The sequence below is a fragment of the Triticum aestivum genome, chromosome 5D (genome assembly GCF_018294505.1).
Source record: "Triticum aestivum cultivar Chinese Spring chromosome 5D, IWGSC CS RefSeq v2.1, whole genome shotgun sequence".
Classification (NCBI taxonomy): domain Eukaryota; kingdom Viridiplantae; phylum Streptophyta; class Magnoliopsida; order Poales; family Poaceae; genus Triticum; species Triticum aestivum.
Window position 1 is genome coordinate 551,263,143 of NC_057808.1, and position 17,300 is coordinate 551,280,442.

A 17,300-nucleotide genomic window follows, 5' to 3' on the forward strand; every position below is an offset into this window, starting at 1 on the left:
GAAGTGCTAGCGTCCGCTGCGCTGCGGGTTGTGGTATGGACGCCCCCAAATCGGCGACGTATTTGCTATGGATATGAAATTCGGACACCCGCATGCGTCCGTGGACGTTTGAGGAACCGTGTTGGATGGCAAAAATGGTCCGGACGTGTCAGTCGGGATTTTTGCATGCGGTTTCCTTTTCATTGTTGGAGATGCCCTTGGGGTATTCGAACCACAACCAAATTTTGAGTTTGCAAATGTCATCATGAAATAAAATTTGAGTTTGATCGTAAATGCTCATACGTTTTTTGAATGGATCCTGATGCAATATTTTAAATCTGGTAATAATAATAAATAACAAAACATATTGTCTCTCTTTTAAATCAACAAAACATATTCTTACACCAATACTAACTAGGACAAGAATCCCCACAGTTTTTGCATAACAAAATTCTCCACGGTTAGGTAATTTATTTTAAAAAAAGTTGTGCTCATGCAAGGCACGTATTGTTAGAATTATTGCATCACTAGGATGTCATTAACAGATTGCATCTAGATCACTAAAATAACATCAGCAGAAGGGTTTAGGGATTCATTACCAGTCAAAGAAGTTGATATGATCGCATGATCGTTGCAGGTGAGATGGATTGATCATGTAGTCGAAGCAGATGTTCTCCTCGGTATTTCGAGCTGAATGGGAGTAAATGAGCTGTTCACTTCTGGCCGTGTACCACTAGTAGAAAAAGAGGCTTCCATACGCCCCCATTAGTCCCCAAAATAATCGAACCGCGACCAAAGGGGTCTTTAGTTGCGGTTCGGGAGGAGACCCGCGACCAACTATCTGGGCCCAGCGCGCGCTGGCGGACGGGAGGGGCTTTAGTCCCGGTTGGCCTGGCTAACCGGGACAAAAGGTCCTCAGGCTGGCCCGAAGGCCTTTAGTCGCGGTTGGCCAGGCCAACCGGGACTAAAGGTTAGACCTTTAGTCCCGGTTGGTCTGGCCAACCGCGACTAATGGCCCGAACCTTTAGTCGCGGTTGGCGAGACCAACCGGGACTAAAGCCCGGTTGGTCTGGCCAACCGCGACTAAAGGGATTTGAGGCCTCATTTTCAAACTCTACGCCCCCCCCCCCCCCCGGTGGATCGCCTTTTCAATTATAGAAAAAACAAAAGAAAATGATGGAAATGTCAAAAAAATAAAATAAAATAAGTTTCCCATGTGATATGTGGTCTAGTTATTGGGAAAATTAACAAATATGAATTTCGACTTTATTTGCAAAATCTCTCTGTAATTTCTTAAGCATACGAACTCGAATGAAAAAAAAATTTATATGAAAAATCATCTACTCGAAAAGTTACATCCGAATTTAAAAGTTACACCGGGTGCAAAAGGAGTAGTGTATGTGTATTTAGTGGGGTATACAGATGATGGAATTGTTGTATACTATTCAAAAGTTTATTAACAAATCCAGTTTTCTAAAATTTTCAAAACATTTGAATGCAAACAGATCTTTACTATGTTGGATTTTTTTAGAGATAGTTGGTTGTTTGGTTTGAAGAGTTTTTTTATAGCAAATATGCACTTGTATTGCAACGGGGGAGAAAATTGATGTGTCCATCAAAACACCCACAAGCGGAGAACAGCGAGGCCACGGAGGCGCATGCCCAAGTATAGAAGAAATGCATATCCTATTTCAATGTTCATTACTGCAGTGCATGCATCGATTGGTCAGTTTCGCTTTAACCCTGAGAACCAACTTTTGGATGGATGGTTAGAAGGACAGTAATACCTTGACAACCCCAAGAATTGAAACCGAAGTTTGACGCTTTGATATCTCATAAAGGCCAAGCATCTTTTCGTGAGAGACGACGTTTGCGTCAATGGCGAGACGTTCATTGTGACTTGATCAATCTAAAGACCCCTCAGCTCAATCTTTGTAGGGGTGAGTGTATGTACGTGTTTGTGAGCGCTTGCGTGTGTCGTCTCTTTCTCAAAAGAAGGTTCCCTTTAACCTTTGTATGTAGCAATTAAATGTGTCATGCATTGCATTGAAAAAAATCATCGCAAGTGTTTAGTGACTCATTCATGATTGTAGGATTTTTTGTGTCCGCAATTAATATTTTTTTATGAAGTTACATTTATGTCTTTCGATGACACGTCCTTCAGCATCGCACTATCACTAGATGGAAGAGTAGTGGTGCATTGAAGTGGGATTGTTTATATGCAACTTTTTATTAATATTTGAAAGAAAACAAGTTTTTACTATGTTTTTTCCTAGAAAATGTTGGTTGTTTGGTTTGCAAAATGATATTTTCTTCCTTTGTTATTGCACTTGGGCCAAAAGCAAGAAATTCACATAGATGATAGGCTATTTCTCTAAAAAAACACATGCACTTGGAAGAGACGCACGCACTCCTCTCTTCCGTTCCCCATCGCAATAAGAAAACAATTTCCTCATTGTTTCGGGCTACAACGTAGATGTTCGTGGGAGAAATATGTATACTTGTGGAACTACAACCCACCACGAGCAGACCCGCATAAAATAGGAAATAAGGCAGGAGCCAGCGTGGTGCTCAGATTAATTCTTGGTGATGCTTGTGCAGCTGGCACTAGTAGAAAAAGAGGCTTCCATACGCCCCCATTAGTCCCTAAAATAATTGAACCGCGACCAAAGGGGTATTTAGTCGCGGTTCGGGAGGAGACCCGCGACCAACTATCTGGGCCCAGCGCGCGCTGGCGGACGGGAGGGGCTTTAGTCCCGGTTGGCCTGGCCAACCGGGACAAAAGGTCCTCACGCTGGCCCGAAGGCCTTTAGTCGCAGTTGGCCAGGCCAACCGGGACTAAAGGTTAGACCTTTAGTCCCGGTTGGTCTGGCCAACCGCGACTAATGGCCCGAACCTTTAGTCACGGTTGGCCAGACCAACCGGGACTAAAGGTTGACTAAAGGGATTTGAGGCCTCATTTTCAAACTCTACCCCCCCCCCCTTGGATCGCCTTTTCAGTTTTAGAAAAAACAAAAGAAAATGATGGAAATGTCAAAAAAATAAAATAAAATAAGTTTCCCATGTCATATGTGGTCTAGTTGTTGGGAAAATTAACAAATATGAATTTCGACTTTATTTGCAAAATCTCTCTGGAATTTCTTAAAATGGGCATAACTTTTGCATACGAACTCGGATGAAAAAAAAATTTATATGAAAAATCATCTACTCGAAAAGTTACATCCGAATTTAAAAGTTACACCGGGTGCAAAAGGAGTAGTGTATGTGTATTTAGTGGGGTATACAGATGATGGAATTGTTGTATACTATTCAAAAGTTTATTAACAAATCCAGTTTTCTAAAATTTTCAAAACATTTGAATGCAAACAGATCTTTACTATGTTGGATTTTTTTAGAGATAGTTGGTTGTTTGGTTTGAAGAGTTTTTTTATAGCAAATATGCACTTGTATTGCAACGGGGGAGAAAATTGATGTGTCCATCAAAACACCCACAAGCGGAGAACAGCGAGGCCACGGAGGCGCATGCCCAAGTATAGAAGAAATGCATATCCTATTTCAATGTTCATTACTGCAGTGCATGCATCGATTGGTCAGTTTCGCTTTAACCCTGAGAACCAACTTTTGGATGGATGGTTAGAAGGACAGTAATACCTTGACAACCCCAAGAATTGAAACCGAAGTTTGACGCTTTGATGTCTCATAAAGGCCAAGCATCTTTTCGTGAGAGACGACGTTTGCGTCAATGGCGAGACGTTCATTGTGACTTCATCAATCTCAAGACCCCTCGGCTCAAGCTTTGTAGGGGTGAGTGTATGTACGTGTTTGTGAGCGCTTGCGTGTGTCGTCTCTTTCTCAAAAGAAGGTTCCCTTTAACCTTTGTATGTAGCAATTAAATGTGTCATGCATTGCATCGAAAAAAATCATCGCAAGTGTTTAGTGACTCATTCATGATTGTAGGATTTTTTGTGTCCGCAATTAATATTTTTTTATGAAGTTACATTTATGTCTTTCGATGACACGTCCTTCAGCATCGCACTATCACTAGATGGAAGAGTAGTGGTGCATTGAAGTGGGATTGTTTATATGCAACTTTTTATTAATATTTGAAAGAAAACAAGTTTTTACTATGTTTTTTCCTAGAAAATGTTGGTTGTTTGGTTTGCAAAATGATATTTTCTTCCTTTGTTATTGCACTTGGGCCAAAAGCAAGAAATTCACATAGATGATAGGCTATTTCTCTAAAAAACACATGCACTTGGAAGAGACGCACGCACACCTCTCTTCCGTTCCCCATCGCAATAAGAAAACAATTTCCTCATTGTTTCGGGCTACAACGTAGATGTTCGTGGGAGAAATATGTATACTTGTGGAACTACAACCCACCACGAGCAGACCCGCATAAAATAGGAAATAAGGCAGGAGCCAGCGTGGTGCTCAGATTAATTGTTGGTGATGCTTGTGCAGCTGGCACTAGTAGAAAAAGAGGCTTCCATATGCCCCCATTAGTCCCCAAAATAATCGAACCGCGACCAAAGGGGTATTTAGTCGCGGTTCGGGAGGAGACCCGCGACCAACTATCTGGGCCCAGCGCGCGCTGGCGGACGGGAGGGGCTTTAGTCCCGGTTGGCCTGGACAACCGGGACAAAAGGTCCTCGGGCTGGCCCGAAGGCCTTTAGTCGCAGTTGGCCAGGCCAACCGGGACTAAAGGTTAGACCTTTAGTCCCGGTTGGTCTGGCCAACCGCGACTAATGGCCCGAACCTTTAGTCACGGTTGGCCAGACCATCCGGGACAAAAGGTCGACTAAAGGGATTTGAGGCCTCATTTTCAAACTCTACCCCCCCCCCCCCTTGGATCGCCTTTTCAGTTTTAGAAAAAACAAAAGAAAATGATGGAAATGTCAAAAAAATAAAATAAAATAAGTTTCCCATGTGATATGTGGTCTAGTTGTTGGGAAAATTAACAAATATGAATTTCGACTTTATTTGCAAAATCTCTCTGGAATTTCTTAAAATGGGCATAACTTTTGCATACGAACTCGGATGAAAAAAAAATTTATATGAAAAATCATCTACTCGAAAAGTTACATCCGAATTTAAAAGTTACACCGGGTGCAAAAGGAGTAGTGTATGTGTATTTAGTGGGGTATACAGATGATGGAATTGTTGTATACTATTCAAAAGTTTATTAACAAATCCAGTTTTCTAAAATTTTCAAAATATTTGAATGCAAACAGATCTTTACTATGTTGGATTTTTTTAGAGATAGTTGGTTGTTTGGTTTGAAGAGTTTTTTATAGCAAATATGCACTTGTATTGCAACGGGGGAGAAAATTGATGTGTCCATCAAAACACCCATAAGCGGAGAACAGCGAGGCCACGGAGGCGCATGCCCAAGTATAGAAGAAATGCATATCCTATTTCAATGTTCATTACTGCAGTGCATGCATCGATTGGTCAGTTTCGCTTTAACCCTGAGAACCAACTTTTGGATGGATGGTTAGAAGGACAGTAATACCTTGACAACCCCAAGAATTGAAACCGAAGTTTGACGCTTTGATGTCTCATAAAGGCCAAGCATCTTTTCGTGAGAGACGACGTTTGCGTCAATGGCGAGACGTTCATTGTGACTTCATCAATCTCAAGACCCCTCAGCTCAATCTTTGTAGGGGTGAGTGTATGTACGTGTTTGTGAGCGCTTGCGTGTGTCGTCTCTTTCTCAAAAGAAGGTTCCCTTTAACCTTTGTATGTAGCAATTAAATGTGTCATGCATTGCATTGAAAAAAAATCATCGCAAGTGTTTAGTGACTCATTCATGATTGTAGGATTTTTTGTGTCCGCAATTAATATTTTTTTATGCAGTTACATTTATGTCTTTCGATGACACGTCCTTCAGCATCGCACTATCACTAGATGGAAGAGTAGTGGTGCATTGAAGTGGGATTGTTTATATGCAACTTTTTATTAATATTTGAAAGAAAACAAGTTTTTACTATGTTTTTTCCTAGAAAATGTTGGTTGTTTGGTTTGCAAAATGATATTTTCTTCCTTTGTTATTGCACTTGGGCCAAAAGCAAGAAATTCACATAGATGATAGGCTATTTCTCTAAAAAACACATGCACTTGGAAGAGACGCACGCACTCCTCTCTTCCGTTCCCCATCGCAATAAGAAAACAATTTCCTCATTGTTTCGGGCTACAACGTAGATGTTCGTGGGAGAAATATGTATACTTGTGGAACTACAACCCACCACGAGCAGACCCGCATAAAATAGGAAATAAGGCAGGAGCCAGCGTGGTGCTCAGATTAATTGTTGGTGATGCTTGTGCAGCTGGCACTAGTAGAAAAAGAGGCTTCCATACGCCCCCATTAGTCCCTAAAATAATCGAACCGCGACCAAAGGGGTATTTAGTCGCGGTTCGGGAGGAGACCCGCGACCAACTATCTGGGCCCAGCGCGCGCTGGCGGACGGGAGGGGCTTTAGTCCCGGTTGGCCTGGCCAACCGGGACAAAAGGTCCTCAGGCTGGCCCGAAGGCCTTTAGTCGCAGTTGGCCAGGCCAACCGGGACTAAAGGTTAGACCTTTAGTCCCGGTTGGTCTGGCCAACCGCGACTAATGGCCCGAACCTTTAGTCACGGTTGGCCAGACCAACCGGGACTAAAGGTTGACTAAAGGGATTTGAGGCCTCATTTTCAAACTCTACCCCCCCCCCCTTGGATCGCCTTTTCAGTTTTAGAAAAAACAAAAGAAAATGATGGAAATGTCAAAAAAAATAAAATAAAATAAGTTTCCCATGTGATATGTGGTCTAGTTGGTGGGAAAATTAACAAATATGAATTTCGACTTTATTTGCAAAATCTCTCTGGAATTTCTTAAAATGGGCATAACTTTTGCATACGAACTCGGATGAAAAAAAATTTATATGAAAAATCATCTACTCGAAAAGTTACATCCAAATTTAAAAGTTACACCGGGTGCAAAAGGAGTAGTGTATGTGTATTTAGTGGGGTATACAGATGATGGAATTGTTGTATACTATTCAAAAGTTTATTAACAAATCCAGTTTTCTAAAATTTTCAAAACATTTGAATGCAAACAGATCTTTACTATGTTGGATTTTTTTAGAGATAGTTGGTTGTTTGGTTTCAAGAGTTTTTTTATAGCAAATATGCACTTGTATTGCAACGGGGGAGAAAATTGATGTGTCCATCAAAACACCCATAAGCGGAGAACAGCGAGGCCACGGAGGCGCATGCCCAAGTATAGAAGAAATGCATATCCTATTTCAATGTTCATTACTGCAGTGCATGCATCGATTGGTCAGTTTCGCTTTAACCCTGAGAACCAACTTTTGGATGGATGGTTAGAAGGACAGTAATACCTTGACAACCCCAAGAATTGAAACCGAAGTTTGACGCTTTGATGTCTCATAAAGGCCAAGCATCTTTTCGTGAGAGACGACGTTTGCGTCAATGGCGAGACGTTCATTGTGACTTGATCAATCTCAAGACCCCTCAGCTCAAGCTTTGTAGGGGTGAGTGTATGTACGTGTTTGTGAGCGCTTGCGTGTGTCGTCTCTTTCTCAAAAGAAGGTTCCCTTTAACCTTTGTATGTAGCAATTAAATGTGTCATGCATTGCATTGAAAAAAAATCATCGCAAGTGTTTAGTGACTCATTCATGATTGTAGGATTTTTTGTGTCCGCAATTAATATTTTTTTATGAAGTTACATTTATGTCTTTCGATGACACGTCCTTCAGCATCGCACTATCACTAGATGGAAGAGTAGTGGTGCATTGAAGTGGGATTGTTTATATGCAACTTTTTATTAATATTTGAAAGAAAACAAGTTTTTACTATGTTTTTTCCTAGAAAATGTTGGTTGTTTGGTTTGCAAAATGATATTTTCTTCCTTTGTTATTGCACTTGGGCCAAAAGCAAGAAATTCACATAGATGATAGGCTATTTCTCTAAAAAAACACATGCACTTGGAAGAGACGCACGCACACCTCTCTTCCGTTCCCCATCGCAATAAGAAAACAATTTCCTCATTGTTTCGGGCTACAACGTAGATGTTCGTGGGAGAAATATGTATACTTGTGGAACTACAACCCACCACGAGCAGACCCGCATAAAATAGGAAATAAGGCAGGAGCCAGCGTGGTGCTCAGATTAATTGTTGGTGATGCTTGTGCAGCTGGCACTAGTAGAAAAAGAGGCTTCCATACGCCCCCATTAGTCCCCAAAATAATCGAACCGCGACCAAAGGGGTATTTAGTCGCGGTTCGGGAGGAGACCCGCGACCAACTATCTGGGCCCAGCGCGCGCTGGCGGACGGGAGGGGCTTTAGTCCCGGTTGGCCTGGACAACCGGGACAAAAGGTCCTCAGGCTGGCCCGAAGGCCTTTAGTCGCAGTTGGCCAGGCCAACCGGGACTAAAGGTTAGACCTTTAGTCCCGGTTGGTCTGGCCAACCGCGACTAATGGCCCGAACCTTTAGTCACGGTTGGCCAGACCAACCGGGACTAAAGGTCGACTAAAGGGATTTGAGGCCTCATTTTCAAACTCTACCCCCCCCCCCCCCGGATCGCCTTTTCAGTTTTAGAAAAAACAAAAGAAAATGATGGAAATGTCAAAAAAATAAAATAAAATAAGTTTCCCATGTCATATGTGGTCTAGTTGTTGGGAAAATTAACAAATATGAATTTCGACTTTATTTGCAAAATCTCTCTGGAATTTCTTAAAATGGGCATAACTTTTGCATACGAACTCGGATGAAAAAAAAATTTATATGAAAAATCATCTACTCGAAAAGTTACATCCGAATTTAAAAGTTACACCGGGTGCAAAAGGAGTAGTGTATGTGTATTTAGTGGGGTATACAGATGATGGAATTGTTGTATACTATTCAAAAGTTTATTAACAAATCCAGTTTTCTAAAATTTTCAAAATATTTGAATGCAAACAGATCTTTACTATGTTGGATTTTTTTTAGAGATAGTTGGTTGTTTGGTTTGAAGAGTTTTTTATAGCAAATATGCACTTGTATTGCAACGGGGGAGAAAATTGATGTGTCCATCAAAACACCCATAAGCGGAGAACAGCGAGGCCACGGAGGCGCATGCCCAAGTATAGAAGAAATGCATATCCTATTTCAATGTTCATTACTGCAGTGCATGCATCGATTGGTCAGTTTCGCTTTAACCCTGAGAACCAACTTTTAGATGGATGGTTAGAAGGACAGTAATACCTTGACAACCCCAAGAATTGAAACCGAAGTTTCACGCTTTGATGTCTCATAAAGGCCAGGCATCTTTTCGTGAGAGACGACGTTTGCGTCAATGGCGAGACGTTCATTGTGACTTCATCAATCTCAAGACCCCTCAGCTCAATCTTTGTAGGGGTGCGTGTATGTACGTGTTTGTGAGCGCTTGCGTGTGTCGTCTCTTTCTCAAAAGAAGGTTCCCTTTAACCTTTGTATGTAGCAATTAAATGTATCATGCATTGCATTGAAAAAAAAAATCATCGCAAGTGTTTAGTGACTCATTCATGATTGTAGGATTTTTTGTGTCCGCAATTAATATTTTTTTATGAAGTTACATTTATGTCTTTCGATGACACGTCCTTCAGCATCGCACTATCACTAGATGGAAGAGTAGTGGTGCATTTACGTGGGATTGTTTATATGCAACTTTTTATTAATATTTGAAAGAAAACAAGTTTTTACTATGTTTTTTCCTAGAAAATGTTGGTTGTCTGGTTTGCAAAATGATATTTTCTTCCTTTGTTATTGCACTTGGGCCAAAAGCAAGAATTTCACATAGATGATAGGCTATTTCTCTAAAAAACACATGCACTTGGAAGAGACGCACGCACACCTCTCTTCCGTTCCCCATCGCAATAAGAAAACAATTTCCTCATTGTTTCGGGCTACAACGTAGATGTTCGTGGGAGAAATATGTATACTTGTGGAACTACAACCCACCACGAGCAGACCCGCATAAAATAGGAAATAAGGCAGGAGCCAGCGTGGTGCTCAGATTAATTGTTGGTGATGCTTGTGCAGCTGGCACTAGTAGAAAAAGAGGCTTCCATACGCCCCCATTAGTCCCCAAAATAATCGAACCGCGACCAAAGGGGTATTTAGTCGCGGTTCGGGAGGAGACCCGCGACCAACTATCTGTGCCCAGCGCGTGCTGGCGGACGGGAGGGGCTTTAGTCCCGGTTGGCCTGGCCAACCGGGACAAAAGGTCCTCAGGCTGGCCCGAAGGCCTTTAGTCGCAGTTGGCCAGGCCAACCGGGACTAAAGGTTAGACCTTTAGTCCCGGTTGGTCTGGCCAACCGCGACTAATGGCCCGAACCTTTAGTCACGGTTGGCCAGACCAACCGGGACTAAAGGTCGACTAAAGGGATTTGAGGCCTCATTTTCAAACTCTACCCCTCCCCCTCTTGGATCGCCTTTTCAGTTTTAGAAAAAACAAAAGAAAATGATGGAAATGTCAAAAAAATAAAATAAAATAAGTTTCCCATGTGATATGTGGTCTAGTTGTTGGGAAAATTAACAAATATGAATTTCGACTTTATTTGCAAAATCTCTCTGGAATTTCTTAAAATGGGCATAACTTTTGCATACGAACTCGGATGAAAAAAAAATTTATATGAAAAATCATCTACTCGAAAAGTTACATCCGAATTTAAAAGTTACACCGGGTGCAAAAGGAGTAGTGTATGTGTATTTAGTGGGGTATACAGATGATGGAATTGTTGTATACTATTCAAAAGTTTATTAACAAATCCAGTTTTCTAAAATTTTCAAAATATTTGAATGCAAACAGATCTTTACTATGTTGGATTTTTTTAGAGATAGTTGGTTGTTTTGTTTGAAGAGTTTTTTATAGCAAATATGCACTTGTATTGCAACGGGGGAGAAAATTGATGTGTCCATCAAAACACCCATAAGCGGAGAACAGCGAGGCCACGGAGGCGCATGCCCAAGTATAGAAGAAATGCATGTCCTATTTCAATGTTCATTACTGCAGTGCATGCATCGATTGGTCAGTTTCGCTTTAACCCTGAGAACCAACTTTTGGATGGATGGTTAGAAGGACAGTAATACCTTGACAACCCCAAGAATTGAAACCGAAGTTTCACGCTTTGATGTCTCATAAAGGCCAAGCATCTTTTCGTGAGAGACGACGTTTGCGTCAATGGCGAGACGTTCATTGTGACTTCATCAATCTCAAGACCCCTCAGCTCAATCTTTGTAGGGGTGAGTGTATGTACGTGTTTGTGAGCGCTTGCGTGTGTCGTCTCTTTCTCAAAAGAAGGTTCCCTTTAACCTTTGTATGTAGCAATTAAATGTGTCATGCATTGCATTGAAAAAAAAATCATCGCAAGTGTTTAGTGACTCATTCATGATTGTAGGATTTTTTGTGTCCGCAATTAATATTTTTTTATGAAGTTACATTTATGTCTTTCGATGACACGTCCTTCAGCATCGCACTATCACTAGATGGAAGAGTAGTGGTGCATTTAAGTGGGATTGTTTATATGCAACTTTTTATTAATATTTGAAAGAAAACAAGTTTTTACTATGTTTTTTCCTAGAAAATGTTGGTTCTTTGGTTTGCAAAATGATATTTTCTTCCTTTGTTATTGCACTTGGGCCAAAAGCAAGAATTTCACATAGATGATAGGCTATTTCTCTAAAAAAACACATGCACTTGGAAGAGACGCACGCACACCTCTCTTCCGTTCCCCATCGCAATAAGAAAACAATTTCCTCATTGTTTCGGGCTACAACGTAGATGTTCGTGGGAGAAATATGTATACTTGTGGAACTAGAACCCACCACGAGCAGGCCCGCATAAAATAGGAAATAAGGCAGGAGCCAGCGTGGTGCTCAGATTAATTGTTGGTGATGCTTGTGCAGCTGGCACTAGTAGAAAAAGAGGCTTCCATACGCCCCATTAGTCCCCAAAATAATCGAACCGCGACCAAAGGGGTATTTAGTCGCGGTTCGGGAGGAGACCCGCGACCAACTATCTGGGTCCAGCGCGTGCTGGCGGACGGGAGGGGCTTTAGTCCCGGTTGGCCTGGCCAACCGGGACAAAAGGTCCTCAGGCTGGCCCGAAGGCCTTTAGTCGCAGTTGGCCAGGCCCGGGAGAAATATGTATACTTGTGGAACTTCAACCCACCACGAGCAGACCCGCATAAAACAGGAAATAAGGCAGGAGCCAGCGTGGTGCTCGGATTAATTGTTGGTGATGCTTGTGCAGCTGCATATGTACACCTGTACCGCTACTATGATTTTTACCTTTTTCTAGCTGCTGGCTGGTCTGTAAAGTATATATACTTTCTCTTTCCATCGACAACACAACATGAATATTCCCAACAACAAAAAAAGATAACACAACATGAACGATATAGAACGGGCCCACTGATTCACTTGGCCCATGCCATAAAGGAAGGACGTGCTAGCATTGCAAGAGAACAATTTTGATTCAACGAAGCATTTCATTCCATGATAACATGTATGAATCATGCATAGAGCAAACGATTAGCCCTGTTGTTACCTCAATGATACTGAGGGTATTACCATAAATATACTATTCTCGCTATTGTGGAGATGTTTTAACATGATTGGCAATAATGTGTAAGATAAGTAAGTGATAATTATACACATCAAGTCAGCCAGTGGTAATAAACCACATATAAATTAAAAAAATACTTAACACATGAATGAAGAACGGCGTGGCAAGGCGTGCATCATGCTCTAGTTTAGAATTATACAGACATTAATTGCGGCGTGCGCTTGCACATCATTGTTCTCTGGGCCATCTCGTGGAGACTTTGAGACTGAACACTCACCATCTCGCCACGAAAGCCTCGCGACCCCCTCGCGACGCCTCCCCAGGGCGCCGCCGGGGGGGAAACCTAGTGCCACCAGCAGTGGATCCTCACGGCGGCCCTCCCTTCTGCCGCTGTCGTCGGCGTAGGCCGCAGTGGCGGCGGGCCCGACGCCAATGGGCCGGGGGGATGGATGTAGCGACGATCTTCATCGAGCGGTTGGGGCGGTGCCATTGGGGAGCGTGTGTTCAGTAGCTAGGGCGGTGTCCCTGGTCGCGCGACACCGGTGCTAGCCCCTATGCCAGCCGAGAACCTGCTGGTTCTCTGGTGATGGTGGGCATGGCGGCGACTGTCGATTTGGATCCCACCCAGATCCGTCGTCGGTTCATCACGCGGATGGCCGGCGGCACGATGAGGGGTCTGGTGAGGGGATGGAGGATCTCTGTCGGAGTATCCGCAGCGGCATACATCTTCATGGCGTTGCTCTGCGCGATTCCAGCCAATCGCAACATCGGGACGATGAGGCTTCCGATGAAAATCACGCATGCTTGCGGTCTTGGCAGACGATAGTGGCGTCTCCGACATCGTTTCCTCCTCCAGGCATCGTCATTGTAGGTCACGTCAACTCGATCGGGATGTCGACATACAGACAAAGAATAACTCCTTCGCCCCCACCATGGCGATAGTACACACACTTGTCACCATCGTTTACTACAAAGCCGACAACAGTTAATGTTCTTTCGAACTTCTCATGCCACTCCTTAGGAGCTTGTTTAAGGCCATATAAAGATTTTAATAACTTGCACACCTTTTCTTCCTGACCAGGTACTACAAAACCATCTGGTTGATCCATATAAATTTCCTCCTTCAACTCTCCATTGAGGAAAGCCGTCTTAACGTCCATTTAATGAACGAGAAGACCATGTGAGGCAGCTAGTGATAGTAGCACCCGAATTGTGGTCAGTCTAGCCACGGGTGAGTAAGTATTAAAGAAGTCTTCACCTTCTTTCTGGGTATAACCCTTAGCCACAAGCCGTGCCTTGTAATTTTCAATCGTACCATCAGGTCTAAGCTTCTTCTTGAACACCCACTTACATCCTACAGGTTTGCACCCATAAGGACGGTCAGTGATCTCCCAGGTTCCGTTAGCCAAGATGGAATCCATCTCGCTACGTACAGCTTCCTTCTAGTAGTCAGCATCAGGAGATGCATAGGCTTCTGAAATAGTCCTGGGTGTGTCATCCACGAGGTACACAATGAAATCATCACCAAAGGACTTCGGCGTCCTCTGTCTCTTACTCCTCACAGGAGTTCCATTGTCACCCTCAACAGGATTCTCAACGTGTTCCATCGCAATGGTGGGTTCAGGAATTACAGTGAATTCCTCACTAGATGGAGTAGGTATCTCCTGATTTGATGAACTCGACATATCCTTCATAGGAAATATGTCCTTAAAGAAAGTTGCATCATTCGACTCCATAATCGTACCAACATGCATGTCGGATACCTCAGATTTTATTATCAAAAATCTATAGCCAATGCTATGAAAAGCATAGCCCAGAAGAACACAATCCACAGTTTTTGGTCCAAGCTTGCCCTTCTTGGGAATTGGTATATTGACTTTCGCCAAACAACCCCAAGTGCGTAGGTAAGAGAGTTTCAATATTTTCCTTTCCCATTCCTCAAATGGAGTCATGGTCTTATGCTTTGTGGGAACTCGTTTTAGGACATGACATGCAGTCATTAGCGCCTCCCCCACCATTCCTTGGAGAGACCTGATGTATCTAACATGGTGTTAACCATATCAGTTAGAGTTCGGTTCTTTCTTTAGGCTACCCCATTTGACTGAGGTGAGTAGGGAGGCGTCCTCTCATGGATTATACCATGTTCCGCATAAAACATATCAAATTCATTGAAAAAATACTCTCCACCACGATCGGACCTAAGCCGTTTAATTTTTCGATCAAGTTGGTTCTCTGCCTCAGCTTTATAGTTTTTGAAGAAAGTTTAAGCCTCGTCTTTTGATTTCAGAAGATACACATAACAATATCTAGTGGAGTCATCAATCAATGTCATGAAGTATCTCTTTCCACCTTTTGTCAACACGTCATTCATCTCACAAAGATCATAATGTATAAGCTCTAGTGGCGCCAAGTCTCCTGCCTCTGCGGTCTTATGGGACTTGTGAGGTTGCTTAGCTTGCACCCATACTTGGCACTTAGAGCCTTTGACAATAGAGATTTTCGGAATTAAATCCATATTGGCTAGCCGCGTCATGCAACCAAAGTTAATGTGACAAAGTCGTGAATGCCAAATATCAGACTCATTATTGTGGCAAACATTATTAATAACTTTAGTGCAAATATCTGACAAAGATAGGCGGAACAAGCCTCCACTCTCATGGCCTTTTCCAACAAATTGTCCATACTTAGAAATTACAACTTTATTGGATTAGAAAACCAACTTAAATCCATCTCGACATAAACGGGAACCGCCAACGAGATTTTTATTGATGGAAAACACATGATGAACATTCTTTAGACGCACGGTCTTCCCCGAAGCAAACTTCAGATCGACCGTACCAACACCTCGAACGATGGCATGTGACTCGTTCCCCATCAGCACGGGAGAAGTCCCTATGACCTGGTAGGAAGAAAACATGGAGGCATCAGCACAAACATGTACATTGGCACCGGTGTCAATTAACCAATCAGGAGATTGAAATACTGAAAGGATGGTAGGAAGAATACCGTACCCAGAATCGTTCATATCAGTATCACCGATGACAACATTACCGGACTTGCCGCTCTTCTCATATTCGCGCTCCTCAAAGTGGTTAGGACACTTTGGAGCCCAGTGATTAGGATCACCGTAGACATGGCAAAGTCCCTTCCCCTTCTTATAAGAATTCTTCTTGAAGTTGGTAGAATGTGACGGCTTGTTCTTTGTATCAAACTTGCCTTTGCCCTGAGTTTTGTTCTTGTTGTTTTTGAACTTGTTGGGCTGGAAGTTCTTCTTCTGTACCATGTAGGCACTAGAAGCTCCCTCAACAACTCGAGCACGTGTGTCCTTTGCTCTCGCCTTCTCTTCAACATCAAGAGTACCAATGAGATCCGCAACTTAAAACTCCAGTCTCTTGTGTTTCAGGGAAGTAGCAAAATTGTTCCACGAAGGTGGAAGCTTGGCAATAATGCCTCCGGCAACATACACTTGAAGTACTCGAATTCCTTTGCGAGCCACTGTATCTCATGAGCCTGCTGTACAACAGAGCGCTCATCGGTCATCTTGTAGTCATAGAATTGCTCCATGACGTACAATTCGCTGCCGGCGTCCGAGGCACCAAACTTGGCCTAGAGCGCAGCCCACATGTCCTTGCCATTGTCAAACGACATATACGAATCCACAATGGAGTCATCAAGAACACTCAGAAGAGCGCCTTTAAAGAGAGTATCGATGTTCTCAAAAGCTTGCAGCTGTGCTAGATTAAGATCGCCCTCAGGCTTGCCCTTGGTGGCGTCATAGCAGCCCATGGTCTGAAACCAGTAGACTGCTCTCGTGCGCCACCTTTTATATTGTGCCCCCTTAAAGGCAAGCGGCTTCAGATGCGCAGCAAAACCACTCGGAGTAAATTGCCTATAATCAGGTTTTTGGATTGTTGGAAATATGAGCAAATTACTACGAGATTTAATCCGAATGACCAAAGGATAAATCATGATAGCAATAGAAGAGATTAAAGTAATCATGCAAACTAGAATAGTAGATGAACAGATCACATCTAGGGCACATACTAGAAACATGAATTCTACCACGATCTCGAACAGGAAGGATAGAATCACATACGGTGCAGCGGGAGCAGCAGCGCCAGCATTGACGTTGTCGCCCATGTCGTCGAGGATGAGGTTGCCGAGGTCGGGGAAGAAGTCGTCGTTCGCAAAGTCGTCGCTGCCAGCAGTCGCGCGAATGCGCTCTCCAAAAACCCGATCGCCCCTCTCCCGTACAGGATCACGAGAGGCGGGGTTCCGGAGGCTTGCTGTCCCTCCTCCCGATGCACGCCGAAAGGAGGGATGGAGAAGACTTGCTTGGCGGCGCAATGATCTGGAACGGTGGTGAGAAACCATACGAAGCGGCGGCGGCGGCTAGGGTAGACGTCTGTCTGACTATATAGTGCAGGCCGAGTAGGTCGTTGGAGTAAACCCCACGCCTGAGTCCTCAAGATCCAAAAGCAGTAATTAACGCATCCGTTAATTATTAATTAATGACTCAATAATTTTTCCCGAGCAGCAAAAATACAAACAACATGCATAGCTCTGTCCTCGGCTCGGCTCAATCCCGCGGCGCGCCGCGGCGAGGCGAGCGAGGAGGAGGAGCGCACGTGTAGGTCTCCTCTTCTCATGCTCATACAAATGATAGAAGAGCTCACCTTATAAAAAGGTGCAACTCTCTCTCAACTTCCGGGATGGGACTAAACCTTAGTCTC